The following is a 19,741-nucleotide window of genomic DNA, read 5'->3' as shown; positions in this document are numbered from 1 at the left end:
CTCTCTCTCTCTGCTATCTCTCACGGGCCTCCCCTCTCACTCGAACTCTCTATACCGACGGATTATACGCTCACTGTGTCAGCGTATAGCTCCGTATATTGTTTAGTTGACCGGTCAACCAATCCACATGCTGCCTTGTCAGCTCGTGTTCTGTATCTTCGTGTGCTGGCCCATGTGGCAGTGGGTGAAAATAAGTAAACTAGAGGCCCATCTGACACGTGGTGATGTAAACAAAGTTGAAACCACTCGGGGTAGCACCTCGCACGCTAGTAAATTGAGGGCGCATTGAGGACAAACTTCTTGCGCGCGAAGGACGCACTCGCGCACAATTCACCACTGCGCGGCGGCATGCACAGAAGGACGCACTCGCGCACACCCAGCACACAACACACACCAGCACACGTGTACACCGGCGTCGCCGCCGGTTGAGATGGACGGCGAGGCAGCCAACAAGCGGAGGCGGCTCGAGCCAAAACCGCATCCGGCGAGCCTGGACTTCATCAGCAGCCTCCCCGACGACATGCTGCTCGTCATCATCGGCCTCCTCCCCACAAATCTGCCGTGTGGACCGCCCTGCTCTCCCGGCGGTGGCACCCCCTATGGCGCTGCGTCCCCCTCAACCTCACCGTCGACAGCTGCCTCTGCGACGGGGATTGCAAACGCATGGCCGCAGTCTCCAAGATCCTTTCATCGCACCCTGGGCCAGCCAGACGCCTTGACATCCGCATGTTCAGTACCAACTGCAAGGTCCAACCCAAGTTCGACGAGTGGTTCTTATCCCCCGCCCTAGATCAGCTCGAGGAGCTCAGCTTTGAAGCTGGACGATGTCGCTCTCTGCCGCCGTCCGCGCTCCGCCTCACGCCAACGCTGCGCCGCGCCAGCTTCAGCTCCTGCTATCTTCCCCAGATTAATGCCGCGCCCGCCCTTCTTCTCCCTCAACTCAAGCAGCTCGACCTCTTCGACGTTGTCATCTCGAAGAAGGCTATGGAGCACCTGCTCCGCAGCTGTACTGCGCTCGAGTACCTTCGTCTTGAGCAGATCCACGGGTTCATTAGCCTCCACATCGCCTCGACGAATCTCCGATGGATTTATGTGTCTTGCTGGCCCCGCAACAAGACATCAATTGGGAAGAGATCACTCCAGCTGTTCCACGTTATGGTCATTGAGAATGCGCCTTTCCTTGAGAGATTGCTTGTATCGGATCTAGAAGGTCCAACAAAAATCAGGGTCATTGACGCGCCGAAATTGACAGCGTTGGTGTACTCGTCTGCCAAATTCTCCGAACTCTTTATTGGATCCGTAATCGTTCAGGTACAACACTCATCTTCTTCTCCGTCTTCTTGAAATTCACATTTTTAAATTTCTTCTTGATGTATTTACGACCGTCTTCCAGAAAATGATTCCCACAAGCTTGACCCAGTCCATGCGCACAGTGAAGATCTTAGCACTAAAATCTATCGGCCCCAATCTGGATCAAGTTGTTGGATTCCTTACATGCTTTCCGTGCACGGAGAAGCTACTCATCGAGGTGAAACTTCTTTCCTATAAGTAAACGGTAATCACAACGTAGCTCAATTTTTTCGTAATTTTCCCAAATTACGATGACAAGTGTAGTGTTCAAAACTGCATCTACGCACTGCACCGAAAGAAATGTTTTTAGTATTTTTTCTCACGTGATCACCTGCATCGTTTTTATGCTGTACTACTATAGTAGCCTAGGCTAGTCATAGTGGAAAGTAACTTAGACTACTCCAGTAACTCTATGGTTACCCTAAGAGCAAGTACTACCTCCGTCCTGGTTTACTCTTCCAATTTTGTAGTATCAAAATTTGACCATAGATTTAACTGACAAAATGTTAATGCATGTCACTAAGAACTATATCGTTGGATTCGTATTTGAACATAATTTCAAATGGTGTAATTTTTAGTGACATGCATTGGCATTTTCTTAGGTAAATCTATGGTCAAAATTTTATACTAAATACGAGGTAGTATTCCCTCCGTCCCAAAATTCTTGTCTTACATTTGTTTAGATACGGATGTATCTAACACTAAAATGTAACTAGATACATCCGTATTTAGACAAATTTAAGACAAGAATTTTGGGACGGAGGGAGTACAAAAGTGGGCTATGTAGGCCAAAACATGTGCCAAATTCACTTGTGATGCATTTGGCATCGATGCCCCTCCATTGCTCACCTGGTGCCCCAATCTGGATCACCTACTTTGCTCCGGTGCCAAATTAACTCACGCAATGAAAAAACACTGCGTGGGAGAGAGAGAGGACTGAGGCAATAAAAAACACTTGTTTGGGAGAGTGAGAGGCTGGTGTAGTTGGTTTGATTGATTTGTTTATACATGTGGGTCTGTGTGCACAGCGGTGCCAACTCTCTCACATCGCGAGAGCGGTGCCAAAATCTTTTGATTTGACATCGATGCGTATTATGTGGCATACTTTTGCGAAATATGGCATCGGCCACATAGTGGAAGGCAACAAATGCCCAAGCTCTTCACGTGCTCCTAGTTAAATGAGAGGAAACAGAAAGAGAGAGAGAGAGAGAGAGAGAGTGAAAAATATCACTAGCCAGCCAACCCTATCGTATGAGCGAATGATATTGGTACCTCTTGATGACACGGCAATCTTATGCAGCCAGCTGCTCTAATATGTTCTCTTCTTTTGCAGATAAAAAAGACCCGAAAGTGAAAAATGTGCTGCACTATAACAATCTCATCGAATGCCTTGATCTCCATCTTACAGAAATTGATTTGATCGACTACCGAGGCAGCACATCTGAGATTAAATTGGCCAGGTTCTTTGTTCTGGAGGCAAGTGTGCTCAAGGTAATGAGGTTTGGCGTTCTCTGGCGCAACAATGAATGGCGTGCTGATCACCGCAAGCGTCTAAGCCTAAATGACAAAGTCTCCGCAGAAGCTGAATTTGTTTTTGAAACATCAAGTGGCCAGAGACTCGAAAACTTATTTGCCCATTAGTGACTTGTCAGGGCGGTGGATTTTAGTTTGTACGATAATGCTGCATCCACCTAAAGTAACGAAAGTTCTTACGTAAACTTCCTAGTAATTCCCTCTTCGTAGGTGCAGCATTACTCCTAACATTTGTAATATCAGTTTGAAACTTGTAATATTGCCGTGTCCTATTCCTGCGTTTTCAAAATCCTGCGAATCAAACAGGTCCTGAGTTGGTGATGATGTTGTGCCTCCCATCTTTCACCAATAGCCGTCGGATCTAGATCTGACGCATACAAACCAAGCTTCTCCATTTTTGCAAAAAGATGCCCGCACTTGTTCCCTATTTACAAACAACTCCTTGTCTCTCACAATCAGCCTTATCTCCTCCCCACCACATCTAGAAGGCCGTGGAAAAATCTGGCGCGATGGCCGCTGCCGGAGCCGTCCACCCCCAATCTTGGTGTTCCGTGCAATGCACGGGCATCTACGCACGGGAAATTATGTCGAACAGGGCTAGTTGTAAGCAGGCTAGCTCTACAGCCATGATGATAGTGACTGCAGACGGTGAGGCTGACTATGGTATGCCGAACACGGCGCCTATACTCAGGTGTCATCTCCGGCGCAGGGTCTTGTCACTTCACTGTGAGGAGCAGCACGTAATAATTTGACCAACGGGTAGTACAGTGCTAGTACTCCTACTACTACATTGGTAGTACTACTACTAGTACTAGTAGCACCACCGTCTGGATTTAGGAGTACTACCACGTCCATCTGGATTTTAGTATTTGACTAGCAATATCTAGTAATGCATGTCACAAAAAATGTACTACTCCCTCTGTAAATAAATACATGGTGTTTTATTCCTATCGGCGAGAGAACTTAATGTTTTTTTGCTAACTAGAGTACTAATAGGATTACATGCAATGAACTAAACACTGCATGTCATGTTTGGTAGTCTCAAGTCATTGAAAGCATGCACGGCCCACATCTCTCATTGGTTGATATGTCACGAAATAAGAAACAAGGAGGGAGTTAATGCACCGTGCCTAAGTATTTTGGGATTATTTGGTTTTCGTAAGGTGACTTACACAACATTTTTGTTTACATGCATTAACATTTTATTAGTTAAATCAAAGGTCAAAACTTGGCGCAAAATGCAAAGGGGACCAATAAACCAGTAAACATCAAACTTCTCTCGTTTGGCCCCAACTAGAGGTCCGGTGAGATGACTATACTGCACCGGCACGGAGGGGGACGCAGCTTCATTGACTTACGGCAACTGCCTTTGGGTGAATGACACGTGGGCCCAGGGGGTGGCTGGCCCACCTATCATACAGCCAAAGGCAGGTGCAGTAGAGGGCCGAGGAGTAGTACGAAATCCTACGCACCTACGCACGCTAACCAAGGGCAAGAGTGATCACTCGAATCGCAAGATCAGTTGACTAGAAGCTAAGCTAGACCCATGGAGGCGATGAGCGCGAGCATCAGCCGGCTGTGCCAGATGGTCCACGACGCCGGCCTGCGGCCCGGCACCGAGGAACGTCTCCAGGTAGTATTGCTTGAGGCCGCCAGGGCGAGGGGCCGCTTGGACGACAGCTTCGTCTCCTTGTTCGACGAGGTCCTCGTCGGTTTCCTCGACAAGTTCACCGTCGTCAAGAAGCTTGCGGACGACTTTGACGTAAGCCTCCAGCCGACGCGCCCAGGCTCTGCGATGCCCGCCACCCTCAACGGCCACTATGGTGACAACCTCTTCGACGCACTGGTGGCCCTGCGACTGCCCGCCGTCGCGCCGGAGAATGTCCACCTCGAGGTCGCGCTCGCCGCGCAGCGCCTGGCGCAGCAAGACACCATCGACATAATCACCCACGTCTACGCGCAAATCGTCCACAAGGACTACTACATGCAAGAGGAGGACGATAGGACGCTGGCCTTCTTGGACCGCAGGGCAACCTTGGACGGCACTGTTCAGAAGCACGTTGAGCTCGCCGCCAACGCCGCTGCTCCTCACACGTCGGTTGGTGACCCGGCGCACTAGGGCGTGAGGATGTCGTTGATGGATCCGTATGTATTTTTATCTTTCCGTCAAATCCATGTAGTAGTATATGATACTACAGTAATTATCTTACCTTTCGCATCAACTTCATAATTTTCGTACGTACTCCATGCATGAACGGCGCCAGAACCAAACTTCTCATTACTCTAGGCAAAATCGTTATTTTCTATCTATCGGTCGCGCCATGGAGCAGAACCAAATTTTACAAGTTACGAGTTCAAAAGGAAAAGCCTGCCGTGTTCGCGTCGCACCCCCACACGGTTGGTCCGGCACGCCGCTCAAGCGGGAATGCGTGCGGTGTTGCATTTTCACTTACAAGTGGGACCGCAGTTGAGCAAACCGACTATCGGCAAACCCCCACCCCGCCCACCGCGCGATGGCTGAGAAAACAGGAGGGAGAAGAGATGGTTGTAGCATGGACTCCAAGAAAATTGGTGTCGGATGGGACTCGTGTGGGTGGCGTGTGCCGTACTGCTAGACGTGAATGCTAGTTATGGCCCATGCCACCCCACTATATCGAGCCTATATCGAGGTACGTAGAACAAATTTCCTGCAGTCCGTGCTCAGCCCTCCTCTATCTCTCTTCTCAGCCAGCCAGCGGACGCGCGGAGCCCATCGTCTGTTTGCTCACATGCGGCCCCACATGTCAGTGAAAACGCAAGAGGACCCACTGAACCTGCACATCTTTCACCTCGACGTGCTGGTGATGAAAAACAAATCCAATAAAGATCTTCGGTGGCCGCTTTTGGAGTTACTCAAGAGTAGTAAGATTCTATTTACAGTTTAACCCAAGATGCACATCTCGTGGCTTCAACTACCACTCTATTTTCTTTCATGACACGACCTGGATGCTGGATGTCCCACGTGTCGGCAAAAGGAGGAAGAACCCGACCAAATCTTCGGTTGTGCTCTCGGATTAGACTAGTTGTGCTAACTTAAAAATTTTATTGTGTACTCCCTCCGTTCCAAAATACTTGACTTCCATTTGTCCAAAAATGGATGTACCTATATACTAAAACATGTCTAGATACATATATATTTTGACAAATAGAAGGCATGTATTGTGCAACGGAGGGAGTAGAATGGATGCAAGTTTTTGTATTGGGAAGAAGAGTACATCCATATATTGATAGAGCGCAATTTAGTAGATGTTCTATCACTTTTAGCTAGCACAGAGGCTAGAGATGAGATTAGTGCACTTGTTGATACTCCTACTAGAATAGAGGCTAGACATGAGACTAGATGCGAGGAAGCAACGTCTACTTCTTTACACTCGAAGAAGAAAGAAGCACGCAAGATCGAGCCTCCGCAGATCAACAATGAATGCATCGAGAAGGCACTAATCCAACTTACAGGAGTAGTAAAATGTATTCTTGTGGTTCTTGTTTTCTTTGGTCTTGCTTTTCTAGTCAAAATTATCGTTGGAGTTCGTGCAAAACGGAGGTCCGTTTGGGGTCGTGCGTTGGAGTTGGCCTTACAAGTGGGACCGCAGTTAAGGAAACCGACTATCGGCAAACCCCCACCTCGCCCGCCGCGCGATGGCTGAAGTTAGAGAAACGACGAGGTTGAAGAGATTGCTCTAGCACGGACTCCAAGAAATAATATGGTGTCAGATGGATGTCGTGGTGGTGGCGTGTGCCGTACTCCTGGACGTGAATGCTTGTTCTGGCCCATGCCACCCTACTACTCCTACTACTTACTCCTACTATATAGTACTAGTATCGAGGATTCGAGGTGCTGGTTACGTACAGCGAACACATTAACATATGGCTACAGTAAAAACACCCGCCCGACGCGCGAAGCATGTGAAGCTAGTACAAATAGTGTACTACTATTGTTGATTGGCCTCATCCGATAACCTGTTGCAATGCACGTACAATTATGTATTCGGAAAATATTTTTTTGCCTCGTCGCACCACTCACTCAGAGAAGCGACTCGAAAGCCATTCATAAATTTAGTAAGTTTATCACAGGCATATCATTTTATTACATACAACAGGTCATCAACCCACATCGACAACGAGGATACATTATAAATACTAAAGTTTTCACCACACAACAAATAACAAGCAATGAAATGAACTTCAACTCAACCATTCCTCGGCGTTGGAAACGCTTGCTTTGAACCACAAGTGATTCTCTGGGACGGGCCATCGATTGTCGATCTGGAAACCAACGCAGGACTGATCATCCAGGCTGAAGCGGCCTACTATATCAGTACCAGGGTAGGGAACCACCCAAATGTCCGAGGTATAGACACAGTTGCTTCTCATAAATGGTACTAGTAACGTTGTGTCAACAGCAGTTGGATCGCCTTTCACCATCATCGGATAGTTTTGTCCAAGGAAGAGCGAGTTTTCTCCAAGACTATATATTCTGTACCAGGGAGAAGGAGTTGGCGCTAGCACACTAGTATCCATCCCGAATACCATGCAACGGGTGTTGGAATAGGTCCGGAGAGTGCGACCATGGGAGACTACACCTGCTTCCTTAGCAGTAACATCATCAGTGGGCTGTATACACACAAGAAGAGGTGATCCATCGGAATTAGTTGCCAGGCGCCACAGAGTATATGGGCGCTGCTCGTCCTCATGCTCGTGATCATCACCATCGTCATCTCCCCCTTGGTTATAAAAATTTTCAAGTATAGGTGGTGGGATGTTCACAGGACCTTGGAAACACAAGAAGAAGGTTAATTAGTAAAGGGAAACTTGCTAACCCGCATGCATGTGGATGAAACAATTATAATTACGGTGGAAGACAAACGTACCGAAACTACGAGGATCCCATGCAAAAACAGTGCCACGAGTGGTGGCAGCAAACACAAGGCCCTCGTATTGAATTGCATCACAGTACTCATCCGTGTACAGAAACTGATTTTTGAGCAATATCCATCGAGTCAAACCACCAAGGACGGCAACAAGCTTGTCGAAGATAGCAACAACTTGATAGTTGTTGTAATTCCAAGAGCGGTTGGGAACTCGACAAATTGCTATCTTCCGTAGAAGACAGTCACCATGATCGTATTTGAACGTGCGTACAATACCGGTGTGCTCAACCTCTGGGCAGTCTGCTGAGATTTTTGGAAGTGGAACCCGGTCACGAGTGTACACATTCACAAGTTCCCACTCGCAGTTGGACCCAATGTAAACAACCCAATCTCCATTTGCGCCCGCCCAAGCCTTGCCCTCAAGCGATGGCATCTTAACATCATACGTATCATTATCAAGCGGCATCAACTTGCACAGGGCGAGGCCTCCGTCGTGCCGGCGCCAGTCATCAGGGTCACGGCGAAGAAGATAGGGGAGATCAAACCGCTCCTTGACTCTTGGGTTCCTTGTAATGATGTTATTAGTTGAGTCGAGAATGGGCTTGAACGAACCTGCCATGCTAGCCGAGGTGATGACGTCGCACCGATCAATGAGTTCCTCCACCACGTCATCTTTCAGATCGGGGCAAGAATAACGGGGTCGTTTCCGGCCTGTTCCCTCCATGGAGAAGACGATCGAACAATGGCAGAAGAAAGGGTGAAGGGCTGAAGGAAAATGGAGGAGGGAGAGGAAGAGCGTGCGACAGCAGTTCCAAATCGAGAGGGAAAGGCGAAGAGTCGGTGGACGGTTGCGAGTTTGCCACGGTTCACGAAGAGGCGCCCCGGCCTACACGTCCGTTCGGAAATACTCCTACTACTCGCCGTCGTCTCACTGATATGTTGGAACGGGACCACATGTCAACGAAACATGGTGTGTAATTTCTCGTGCAAAATGCGATCTGGCCGCGTTGGCCCGAGGTGCCGCATTAGTTATCGACCTTTATTTTTTTAATGGCGTGCCGATCAGTTTTGAAGCACGACTAACTGGTACTGTACGCAGAGAAAATATAAACTACTCTACCACTACTCCACCTCCAGTACTAGTAGTATAAAAAAGATATATAGGCTGGAGCTTCAGCGCTTTCTTGCTAAGGGCTGCCCACTTGCTTCTCACACTACCACCCTCTCTCCAGATCTAAAAAAGACGGCCCCTCTCTCCCTCCTCACCGGTGGTCACAGATCCGCCGGGGAAGAAAAGGACGTGCAGCGTTGACGCACTCGTCGTCGGCGAGCGAGGTCACGCACTGACGACAAGGCCGTCCTCTCAGACCTAGCGCCCGCGCGGGATGGCCTCCGTCCCCAAGCTCGCTGCCGTAGTGTGTGCGGAGGACGACGACCACGAGCGAAGCCACTTCCCGCCGACCCTCAGGTATGCTACCTCTTTTCGAACCATAACCTTGTTCTATTGCCCCATCTGCCACGTCGTTGCATGTGGATCTTTTTCCACTCCACCATCTTCCCAATTTGCTATCCTCTGCTCTGCTGGCCACGCAGACGAAAACCATAATTTGCACTATTAAAGGAAACCCTACTTCATGCAGACTAATCCATGTCTGGGTTGAATAAGGAAAGGAAGGGAGACTGTACTGTCCAAGAGAGTAGGCATCGAACCCGCATCTAGGTTGAAAAGGGGAAAATCAGTAGCTAAGGAACGAGTCTCGTGTCTCTTGGTTGAAGAAGGGTAGAAAGGCATGACAACGCAATAGAGAATGACCAGGTCGATCAGTTTGTTGTCCTCGCATAGGAAAAAGGTGGCTAAAGAGAACAAAAATGGGACGTAATCCACATATGCTGCCTGGATATTTGTTGCTCTGGGCAACCATACCTCCCTCACCACTCTGCGTCCGTGGAGGTACATCGTACTGGTGCGCCCACTGTCCGAATGGGCCTCCCATGCTCTTATTGCCACTTTTTTTGCTGTTAGTATAACGCCAGCAGTCAAGTCAAGCAATGCTACTGCTAAAGTGATGCCACATTTAACTAATGCCGCTCTCAGTCTAATGCCACCGATAAATTTAAGCAATGCCATTTAATGTCACTGGATTATTTCAGGGTTAGCTGTTGATTGTGGATGTATTAAAGATTTTTCAGCTAAGGCATTCTAATGCTGTTGCACAGCCAGTATACCAATGATGAAACTTGTTACTACCTTCAGATTTTTGCACTGTTAATGCTTATAGATTACATACCTCACTTTCATGAGATAAGTTAATTTTTTTGTACAGTGTCACCAAAATGCCAAGGCGCTGATGTCATTTTATTTTGGTTAAACTGCACAGACAATTATGAAGACAAGAGGAAAGGTCAAGAGTGGGCACCTCCTCCTCCGGCTGTTCTCTTGATTCGTTCGATCAAGTTTTTATGTTTGATCGATTATCAAGATTGGGATAGCAATTTTTAAGGTCCCCCCGAGTTCGAAATGATATTTACCTTGGAGGTACATGGTTTGCAATTTTTTATACTGTCATTAGTTAATAATGCTAGTTACCTTCAGACTTTTGTATTTGGTTTAATGCTCATGCACAGCTAGTATACCAATGCTGAAACTTGTTACCTTTACATTTTGTATTGTTAATTCTTATAGAAACCTTCCAGTGCTAGAGTTTATTGAAATCTGTTCAGTAAAACCATTGTACTGTACCCTGTAATAAACTAACTACTCTACTGTTGCACTAGCCACTGGATTAGTGTATATTTGTAGTATTCGAATGGTGTTGCATTAGCGTATGGACATAAATAAAGTGTGGCAAGCTTTCCCAGATATGTGCTCAAGAAAACTACTACCTGTTTTTCTAAATACTAGACGTTTGGGTACTTTAAATTGAACCGCGAAAACGTCTTATATTAAGGAACAAAGGGTGTAGAGTTCACTCAAATTATCCCGGTAAAGCTAGTCACACCTTTGTTAAAATTAATGTTCATTATGTTATCGGAGGAGGTCTGTATGTTTGTCTCTAATGCCTGTCGACTACATACCTGACATCATGATGTAATGTTAAGTCATTTCCTTTTGTACAGTGTCACTGAATTGTCAAGGCGGTGATGGCATTTTATTTTAGTAGAACTGCACAAAATTTGCTTAAAAGAAGAGGAAAGGTCAGGAATGGCTCAGTTTTTCAGAAAAAACTATGTATGCCTTCCTGACATCAGCCGCTGTTGCTTTATTTATTCCTTCAAACAGGTGGTTAGAAACAGTCTTGCTACCTTTTCCCATTAAGAAATTGGAATGCTTATATTTGTGAGTCTATGCTTCAACTAGTGCCACTTTTAGAGTAATCACACTTTCAATATCTATGCAAACAGGGATGCTCGATTTTAGTGGAACTGCACAAAAAGTCCAACTGGTTCAACATTAGGAGCATGTTTTTTCCAAACCTTTATATCCAATTGGTGGCACTATGAGCTGTTCATTACGAAGGTACATGGTTTGCTACTATCTTGCTACTCTTTTTGTACTGTCATTAGATAGTAATACTAGTGGTTTGCATGTGAATTTATTGGCAGGGTGGACCTACATTGGAGGTGCAGGACAGGATTCAATGATTGGATGCTCAATTTCGGTTGTATCGATTTCACCTCTTCCATCACTGCGAACATGGATATCCTTGGTCTGATGAAGAATAGGCGCTATATTTCTGCTCTGAACCAGCAAATCAATTCAGTATGAAATTGTCCAGGGCAAAACATAACTGTATCAGATTGTCCAGTGCAGAACATGACAGATGCTAAGCGGAAGAGACATGTTTAAACCGAAAATACAAGGTGTGGTATATGTTTACTAGCTGCTTGATATTTGTGCAGACAGAGATGTCTGCCCGTTGCTATTTGGCAAACAAACAAAGTGTCCGCAATTTTGGTTGAACTGCACAAGAGAATAGTATAGTCACTGCATGCAGTGCCATTTGAAAATAGACACAGAAAGATTGGATAGTCACTTCATGGACTGCAGAAAAGTAGTACTGTACTATTTATTGGCCAACACTAGGTGCTTCATTGCTTTGGTCTGATTATACAATGGGCATCATTTTGCCTAAGTTAAAGTTTGTATTCCGAAAATAGTCTCGCGGTGTGATCGAGAGAAGACCAAATCATATTGCAGTGGATGTTCCTCCATCATGTGTGGTTCATTCTCATGGTTCCAGCTGTTGGTGAAACCACTTACGTTTGCAAGAGGAATTGTAGACTTCACAAACAAATTTGTCTTTCAGTCTGTACTGAATGTTGGCCAAGAGAAGCATCCATGTTAGTAGGAAGAACAGATGTTTTTTCTAGATCTTTGCTTTTGGAGCTACATATTTGTATATGATCTGTGAATCATTGAGATGCATTAACATGTTGATCTTATGTATGGGAATCGTACTAGTTAGTTTTAGTTGCGACGCAAGATCCGAAGTGGCTGATCTTTGCTTTTGGAGCTACATATTTGTATATGATCTGTGAATCATTGAGATGCATTAACAGTTACTTATTTCTGTTCGCTCAGTGTTTACAAGTTACTGATCGATCACTAGCTAGCCTACAAATGCGCTCCTGGCAGTTTTATTTGCGACGCAAGATGCGAAGTGGCAGTTTTTTGAATAAAAATGCCTACCTCTGAAGAAACTGACAAGCTACACTATCGATCCTACACGGATAAAAATGCCTACCTCTGAAGAAACTGACAAGCTACACTATCGATCCTACACGGATAAATAGCGGATCACGCACGTACTACCTCCTTTCCGGTTTGCAGGGCTCAATTCAAGAAAACGACCTACTCGATCCTACACGAATAAATAGCGGATCACGCACATACTAGTACCTCCTTTCCGGTTTGCAGGGCTTAATTCAAACCTCTCACCAACCAAGGTACTCCCTCCGTCCGGGTTTATTAGTCCCGTGAGCAAAGCAGCAAGACCAAGGCATGGCAATAATTAACGGCATGCAGAAGTTTAAGCCTAATTAATTCCAGCGATTTAAGTGGCTGCATGCGTGCCCTCAGCTGCGACTAGTTGCATGCTGCTTTGCGTACTGCCTGCAAGCGATTCTGAGTGCCTGCATGCAGCTGGCCGTAATTAAGGCAGCTAACTGATGCGAAAAAGATACGCTTTAATTTTTGCGGGCTTTTTAAATCCGTGGAATCATTATTGACAAGGAGGGAGATGATTCGAGTGCACTCGTTTGACCGCCATGCCGGCGTGCGACCCAGACGGGACGGGACGACATAGTCATAATTTCAGTTTCTCTAGTTTTCCACGGCAAGCTGGCACGCTAAGCCATTATGCATTGAATTCCGATGACCGTCGCACTACCTTCCGCTTATAAGTACTGTTGCCCGGCCTTCTCCGGTGCCACTGTGACCCAACTCGCCATATCCTCATAAGCCCCCACCGGCCCGATGTCGCTCGCCACGTCCGCCATGCCCCCGCCCGTCCGTGGTAGGCGACGCCGGAGGCGGTCACCGCCGGAACTAGTGTTCGGGTTTTCATCGGAAGGCAGACGAAGGGAGGAGGCATTCTATCTGTCTTTAGATGGCAATGCGGAGACCGAGGAGTTGTTGGAGCGTGACCGCCTGGCGGAGGAGCAGCGTATCGCCGATTTGTGCCGCCAGCGGGACATGGAGCAGCAGCGCACCGACACTCTGAGTCGCGAGCAGAGCGCACGCAACTGGGCCGACTACGTGGAGGCCGGTGCCCGGCAAATAGCCCTGGAGGCTGTCGGGCACGCACGCGTTCGCGGTGCCGATTTTTACTACCAGCTCATCAAGTGGGTTTCCCGCTTGGAAGCCGAAGCTTCGGTGGACCACGCCGGCATGGAAAGGGCCAACGCACACGAGCAACGCACCCTATCGCACCTCTTGCAAGTCTGAGGCGAGGCGCATGACGCCAGTGCCGGCGTTTAGCGTGTACCACAGATGGCGGCCGGCATCATCTAGTTAGCTAAGAGTAAGTTAGTACTTGTACGCTACTAGAGTATTAGTGGGAGTAGATAGTTAACTTGGCTATGATGGTTGTCAACGTGGAAGTTCAGTACTCTATATGTGGATCAGACCTGTTACTTTGCTCTGAATGTTGAACTTTTCGTTTGAACGTATGGAATGGGCTGTTATTTTTTTAAATGGGTTGTATTTGTCCTCCATGGGTTTAGAGGCTGACTTGTGGGCCTAGCAAGTTGACGCGTACACAATCAGGAGATGATTGTACGTGGAGAGGATGACAGCAGGGACCCGCCAAGGTCATGGCAGTACGCAAGCAAGTGCCTCCTTATTTCAAGCCAATAAAAAATGGCTCCTCCTAGTGGATTTCTGACATCTGGGTCCCATGCCATTGTCAACGTAGTCAATAAACGAGAGAATTGCACAACGAGCGGCTGACACCAGGGACCCAGCAGCTCGCCCAGTTATTTTTGTTTTGGGTTAATTTGATAAATGCCACTCCAAATCTGGTGTATCCGAGAAATGCCACTGCAATTTCCAAACTTTGAAAAATGCCATTTCATGCCATTTCTAGTGGCATTTTTCGAAGTCTGGAGTGGCGTTTTTCAAAGTTTGCAAACTGCAGTGGCGTTTTTCAAAGTTTGCAAAAATTGCAGTGGCATTTTTCAAAGTTTGGAAATTGCAGTGGCATTTTTATGAATCGCCATAATTGGAGTGGCATTTATCTAATTTGTTTTTGAGACGGAAGCAGGGTGTCAACTGGGCTGTGCGGGACACTCTGGCCTGTCTAGACAGCCTTTTCTTTTATGTTTACCACAGACCAGCCCAGTAGTTTTTTTTCTTTCTGAAAATGGCTAGCCCAGTTTTTTTGTGATTTGTCAAGTAAGTCGCTTTATCAGGCCTGTTGGGCTGCAAATCTTTCAAGACGAGGAGAGCTTCATTCGGCTGGCCGAGAAAATGGCCTATCAGTAATGAGAAATGGGATGTACATTTTTAAAACACATCAAACCGGCAATTAGTTTCAAATATCTTTTTTTCATTTCGAGATTTTAAATTGCATTGATTTTTATGTGTGGACAATTTATTGGATTTTATATTGATATATATTTATTTTTAAAATCAGTCTGAATGTGACTCGAAATTTCGGGATTAAAAACAATTCAGACCGCACCAACATATGCAAAACTTCGTATAATTTTTTAACCATGGCCACAATATGGGCTGTAATGCTAACAAAAAGAATATGGGCTCCAAAAAACCCGTAAGAATTAGCAAATGGACTGTAAATTATTTGAAATAATGGCAGATGGGATGTATGCCATTTTCCACAGATTTGAGGCTTTCCATAGATGGCCTCTATACTGTTGGATGTCCATCCAACGGCCGTCGTGCTTCTTCAATCTCTGCTCTTCCTGCTCCAGCTGCTCAAACAAGTGTCGGCAGGACTGCCTGCTCCCTCCTCCCCGCGGCCGGCTGTGCTGCCGCGCAGGCCTCACCGCCCCATCGTACTCCTACTCCCATCGCTGGCCTAGCCATCCCTCTACTCACCCACACCTGCTGTTATTCTCCGGCGACGGCAGACGAACTAGTAAACCCTCGTACAGTCGTACTCCCCTCCACGTGGGAAACAAAAACAACTGCCGAGTCTTCCCTGCCTCCATGTCGTTCCCTTCCTAGGCTTCGCCGTCGTCCATCGCCCTGGTGCTCTCGGCGTGGCATGGTCAACGTGGTCAACGATCGACATGCATCTGAAGTGGACTGTACGTGGAGAGGCTGACAACTGGGTCCATGGCTGCACGCAAGGAAATGCCTCCTTATTACGCGCAAAATAATGATTCCTCCACCTGACATCTGGGACCCACCGAAAGGGCCTCTGTATTTCGCGAAAAAAACGTTACCGCCGCTGACAGCTCGGACCCACCGGCTATATCTTCGCACGCAAGGAAGTGCCTCCTTATTACGCACAAAAGAATGAATACTCCCCCTGCTAGCTGGGACCCAGTATAGTGGGCCTACTAAGTTGACAGGGAGGAGGGGCTTTGTCAACTTAGTAAATATGCACGATTCTAGCTCGACTGACCGCACGATGTCCATCCAACGGCCGTAGTGCTTCTTGAACCTCTGGTCTTCTTGCTCCAGCCACCCAAAGCAGCGCCGGTCGTGCCGCCTGCTCCTGCCTCCCGTGGCCGGGTGTGCTGCCGCGGAGGCCTCACCGCCCCCATACTACTCCCGCCGCTGGCCAGGCCATCCCTCCACTCCACTCACCCACACCCCCTGTTATTCTGCGGTGATGGCAGCACAGCCGAACCAGTGAACCCTCATACTCCTCTCCGCGTGGGTATCCACTACCGCGTATTCCCCGGCTCCGCGTCGTCCCCTTCCTAGGCCTCACCGTCGTCCACCGCCGTGGTGCTCTCGGCGCGGCGTGGTCAATGTGGTCAACAACCGAATTCCATCGGAAGAATAATGTATGTGGAGAGGCTGACAGCTGGGTCCACGACAGCCGCAAGGAAGTGCCTCCTTATTACGTGGAAAGTAATTATTCCTCCACTTGACAGCAGGGACCCACCGGACGCCCACCAGTATTTCACGAAAAAAACGTTTGCCCCTGACTGCTGGGGCCCACCCGATGGGCCACCGTATTTCATGAAAAAATGTTCCCCTGCTGTCAGCTCGGACCCACCGGAAGTGCCTCCTTATTACGCACACAAAAAATGAATACCCCCTGCTAGCTGGGACCCACCTTGGTGGGAGGCTGAGTTGTGGGCCTACTAAGTTGACAGGGACGGAGGGCTTTGTCTACTTAGTCAATATAAACGATTCTAGCTCTAGTGACCGTACGATGTCCATCCAACGGCCGTAGTGCTTCTTCAACCTCTGGTCTTCTTGCTCCAGCCGCCCAAAGCAGCGCCGGTCGTGCCGCATGCTCCTGCCTCCCATGGCCGGATGTGCTGCCACAGAGGCCTCACCATCCCTACTATTCCCACCACTGGCCAGGCCCTGCGGCGACGGCAGCCTCACACCGTAGCCGAACCAGTGAACCCTCGTACTCTTCTCTGCGCGGGCTTCCGTTGCCGCGTCTTCCCTCGCTCCGCGTCGTCCCCTTCCTAGGCCTCGCCGTCGTCCACCACCCTGGTGCTCTCGGCACGGCGTGGTCAACGTGGTCAAGGAACGACTTCCATCGGACGTGGACTATACATGGAGAGGCTGACAGCTTGGTGCATGGCCGCAGCAAGGAAGTGCCTCCTTATTACGTGGAAAATAATGATTCCTCCACCTGACAGCTGGGACCCACCGGATGGGCCACTGTATTTTGCGAAAAAATGTCTCCCCTGACTGCTGGGACCAACCAGCTACATCTTTGCACGCAAGGAAGTGCGTCCGGGCAAAAAAAAACAATTCGCCCCCTGACTACTGGGACCCACCAGCTACATCTTCGCACGCAAGGAAGTGCGTCCGGGCAAAAAAAACGATTCTCCCTCCTGACTGCTGGGACCCACCAGCTACATCTTCGCACGCAAGGAAGTGCCTGACAGTCGGGACCCACCTGGTTGAAGCGTACGTAGCGTTGTCATTCTGGTCGCGAACATGTACTTACATATATATTGGTGGATGTAGAGGCGCGCAGTGTCGTAGTAGAGGCGCGCACGTAGCATGTACACGTACATACGGCGGCCAGGGTGCAAGAAAGAAAATACGGCCATGTATGTGTACATACGGGCGGGGTCTCGAACGCCTACTCGCGCATACGTACGACGAGGGCTCGTGTACATGGCTGGGTCAGAACGGAGAAACAACATCGTCGTTGTGTTCACGGGGAGGCAACGGAATGCGTCGTGTTCATGGGGAGGCAACGGAATGCGTCGTGTTCATGGGGAGGCAACGGAATGCGCCGTGTTCATCGGGAGGCAACGGAACGCGTGGGAGCCAACCAGCTGGGTCGGAACGGAATGCGTGGTCGTGTTCATCGGGAGGGCTTGGACGGAACAGGGTATGGGAATGAGGCCTGGCGCACCGCAGAACGGAGGAAACGGACCTCCTACGGTCGAAACGGGGGTCCTGTTGATCGGGAGGGGTGTGGCGTACCGCAAAACGGACGAAACGAACCTCCTACGGTCGAAACGAGGGTCCTGTTCATCGGGAGGGGTGTGGCATACCGCAAAATGGGACTCCACGGGATATTGTTCATCTCCACCGTCGACCTCATCCAGCCTCCACGGGCTCCTGTTCATCCAGCCTCCACCGCGTGCTACTCCACCGGCTACTATTCAACCACCCCTCCACCGTCTACTGTTCATCCAGCCCTCCACACCACGGGGTCCTGTTCAACCACCCCTCCACGTGCACGCCTCCATCATCTACTGTTCATCCAGGCCTCCACCGCACCACGGGGTCCTGTCCATCCAGAGGCAACGCCACTGCTCACTGTTCATCCAACCCCCCCACCCCCCGCAACGCTCACTGTTCATCCAATCGATCGGCTTCAGTTAGCAGCAGTAGCGAAGGAATCACTCGATTAGGCTCAGTTAACAGCCATCGATCGATCGCTCTAGTTCAGTAATGCGTAGCCTGCAATGCAATCGCTCAGGTTCAGTTAGAGCCCAACGCCTCGCTCGGGTTCAGTTAGAGCCAACGCCTCGCACACACGCGCGTACGTGTACGAGATAAACGTGCATCGCTCGGCCCCCGACCTCCCACCGTAAACGGGAACTCCCTGAAATTTTCCTCCCCCTCGCTTCTACCATGGTTTTTTCCGTCATGGACGGCATAAAGAATGTCATGCAGCTGCGTCTCCGGCCCACCCAGGATGAAAAGCCCATTTTCTATCATGATTTTTTGTCATAGAAGTAGGAGCCCACCACATCTATGATGATACCGGGTTTTGTCACAATTATCTTCATAGAAGTGTCATATGTATGACATAAATTTTTTTATTCGGCCCAAAATGTCAGGGATGTGTCTTTTTTTGTAGTGCAACCCGTCCTAGCATCAATAATCTGATCAATACATGGGAGAGCGAAAGGATCGGCCAGGCAAGCCTTGTTTAAATCTGTGTAGTCCACACACATGTGCCAAAGTGCCATTTTTCTTAAGCACTAGCACCGGGTTAGCCAACCACTCAGGATGAAATACTTCAACGATGAACCCAGCTGCCAGGAGTCGGGCTACCTCCTCACCAATACCCTTACGCCTTTCTTCATTGAAGCGGAGGAGAAATTGCCTGACCGGTTTAAACTTAGGATCAACATTAAGAGTGTGCTCAGTGAGTTCCCCTGGTACACCTGGCATGTCAGAAGGTTTCCATGCAAAGATGTCCCGGTTCTCACGGATGAACTCGATGAGCGCGCTTTCCTATTTCGGATCCAGATTAGCACTAATGCTAAACTGCTTGGATGAATCGCCAGGAACAAAATCAACTAACTTGGTTTCCTCAGCCGATTTAAAGTTCAATGCCTGATCATGCTCTGTAGTTGGCTTTTTCAAAGAAGTCATATCCGTCGGATCAACATTGTCCTTATAAAATTTCAACTCCTCTGTTGCAGAAACTGACTCAGCATAAGCCGCATCACCTTCCTCACATTCCAAGGCTATCTTTAGGCTCCCATGTATAGTGATAGTCCCCTTATGACCTGGCATCTTGAGCTGCAGATAAACATAACAGGGTCTTGCCATAAACTTAGCATAAGCCGGATATGCTGACTTACCAGGCACCACACCATAGAAAACAGTGTTTGACGGTTTAAGATTTTTATCTATCAGCCCCATACGACGGAAGGTTTCATAATAGAGGATATTGATGCTGCTCCCTTCGTCCATGAGCACCTTGGTGAACTTATACCCTCCAACATGAGGTGCAACCACCAGCGCCGGATGACCCGGATTATCAACCCGGGGCGGATGATCCTCTCGACTCCACACAATGGGCTGCTCAGACCAG

The sequence above is a fragment of the Triticum aestivum genome, chromosome 3A (assembly GCF_018294505.1).
Source record: "Triticum aestivum cultivar Chinese Spring chromosome 3A, IWGSC CS RefSeq v2.1, whole genome shotgun sequence".
NCBI classification, from domain to species: domain Eukaryota; kingdom Viridiplantae; phylum Streptophyta; class Magnoliopsida; order Poales; family Poaceae; genus Triticum; species Triticum aestivum.
Note: the sequence above shows the minus strand (reverse complement) of the source record.